The sequence below is a fragment of the Asparagus officinalis genome, chromosome 5 (genome assembly GCF_001876935.1).
Source record: "Asparagus officinalis chromosome 5, Aspof.V1, whole genome shotgun sequence".
NCBI lineage: Eukaryota > Viridiplantae > Streptophyta > Magnoliopsida > Asparagales > Asparagaceae > Asparagus > Asparagus officinalis.
In genome coordinates this window covers 549,356-552,184 of record NC_033798.1, presented here as the reverse complement: position 1 = coordinate 552,184, position 2,829 = coordinate 549,356, and positions in this window count along the sequence as shown.

The window sequence follows — 2,829 nt, the reverse complement described above, 5'->3', positions numbered from 1 at the left end:
CCGGAGGTTGAAGGGGGAGGAGGGGGACGGACTCGTTGGGAGGGAGGAGATAGCGGGGGTTGTGAAGGAGTTTATGGATTTTGGTAGCGAAGAGGGGAAGGGGATGGTGAGGAGAGTGAAGGAGATGAAGGAGAGGTGTAGGTCGGCTTTGGAGGAGGGAGGGTCTTCTTTGGATTGCATGCGTGGATTTGTGGAAGGGTTGATGAACAAAAGCGAAAAATAACGCGCATGCTTGGTGGAGTTTTATGACGCATGTATTTGTGAAACGTAGAAATATGTGTACTTAATGGAGATGCATACAAATAATTGTTTGAACGATAAAGCATATTAATGTATGGTTTCCTTTCCTAGCTCGTTAGAGCATGTCCAACAGCTTTTCCATCTTCTTAAAATACTCAATTTTGAGGAATATAGAGCTCAGCTATTTTTAGGTCCAACAGTTTCTCCATCACATTCCCTAAAATGGGGATGAAGAAGAAAAAAAGATGGTCTTTCCCCAAATCTGCATCATTCTGCAAAAATTATCCATTCTCCAAATTTTTGAAAGTAACATTATCATAAACATATCACATTCTTCAAAGAATAAAAAATATATATCTAATACTTTATCGAGTTTTATATTGTTATAATAAAATATCAAACATTTATTTTCTTAATAATTATTGAGTATGTAGGATGTTTATATTGTTATAATAAAATATCAAACATTTATTTTCTTAATAATTATTGAGTATGTAGGATGTTTTATAGTTGTAATAAATGCCTAAATCCCTATTATTTTCTTAATAATTATTGAGTATGTAGGATGTTTTATAGTTGTAATAAATGCCTAAATCCCTAAAATAGGGAAGCAGTTGGATTTGGAGCAAATTTTTTTTAGAGAATTTACCGTTTTGCTTCCCCATTTTAGAGAAATTATGCTGAAGCTGTTGGAGATGCTCTTATACTGCATCTCAAATATCTAAGACAAGTGGCCTTGCTAGAATCACATACAAACCAAAAATAATAGGAACATGCCTAAAATACTTATTAAATTTACTTTTCATTTGAAAAATTATATTTCCAAAATAATTATTCATACGATAATTATTAATATTTTTTGAATATTTAAAACTTGTAAACCAGCTTGAATAATAGTTAGATAATAACAACCAGATAATAATATAGTAGCATCATAAAAAACTTGCAACATCTCTTTTACATTATATATAACTAACCATTCATCCTCAGTTATTCCATACATATTACTAGAGCTAGAACTTAGAAGTATAGAAAATAATAAAATTATTTATAATTTATTTATACTCTATTGCTACGTTTAACATTGCATAGGTAGAATTACACATATGGTAAAAACATGTTTTGGAATTAATCTGGGTTTAAAATTTTTTCTTTTACACAATTGTTTCCATCTTTTAAGTCTTTGTTCGAAAGTATTATGAGCATAAGCTATTGTCCTAACCTTTTCTATCATGGATTTAATTTCACCAAATGCATTTTGAACATTTAAATTTAAAATACGACACATACATCTAATATGAAAAAAATCACCATGACATGGCAATAACAAAGATGATTTGATATGATCAACAACTACATTATTATTATTTGTATTATCTTGTGAAAGAGAAAATATTTTTTCTAAAATTTCTAATTTTATAAGTTCTTCTATTATTAAACTTATAATATTAATACCACTATGTGAATATTCAAATGCAATAAAAGAAATAATTCTTTTAAACATTTGCCAATTATCATTAATCCAGTGTGTTGTGATACATAAATACCAGTTTGTGCTCTAGATGTTCAAATATCAGAAGTTAAAGAAAATTTATAGTTTAAATTTTAAAAATAAGAAATTATTTTTGCTTGTTCCTCATGATAATATATTAAAAAATCACGTTGACAAGATTGACGAGAATTTTTTTGTAATGCGGGATAAAAACCATATGTAATTATATATTCAAATTCATCATCTTCTACTAATTTAAAAGGAAGGTTTTTAAAAATAGTAAACCCGATGACGCATTTCCCGGCTTTAATTGCGTCATAATTCCAACTACTGAGACTACCGGATGATGCGGATTGAGAGAGTAAAGATTAACGGATATCACATTGAGGCGTTGCGTGACCTCTGTTGTGCTTTTCTAAATGATGTTTGAGGTGGTTATTCTCGCTTTTATGATGAGCTTGAAAAATATGTCCGCACAACGCACACTTAGCCTTCTAGGTGAGAGGCTTACCGTGTTGATCCCTAGTGACTTCTATCTTCTCGAAGAAGTTTCACACATCGGATCTCGGCTTTTTAGGAGCTCTAGGTGCAGAATCATCGCCACCTGATTCGTGATCAACATCGATAGGAGGATTAACTGTAGCTCCTATAGTAGGAGTATTATGACTTGTTTCAACATTAGGAGTTGGGATTTGCCATTCATAATTAGAGGAGGAAGCCATTTGATTGAAGAGATTGAAGAATTAGAGAGCAAAAGCGAGAAATAAGAAAGTATTAGAGAGAAGTAGATGAGTTTTGGATGAGAAAAACAAATAAAAACCCCCTCTATTTATAGAGGCAACCCCCTAGCCATATGACCAAAATACCCTCAAAGTTTGGCTGTTTTGACTGTTTTTGGGGGTATTTTGGTTAAAAGCGCAAAAATGATCGTCATGGCCGTTCGAACCGGGCTGGGTTCGGGCCGGGCCGCCCGACCATAATGGTCACATTCGGGTCAGCCCCGGGCTGCCCGGCAAACGGTCACATTCGTGACCTTTGTGGCCGGGTCAGGCCCTGCTAAACGGTCACATTCGTAACCATTTGACCCCCTAGGCGGG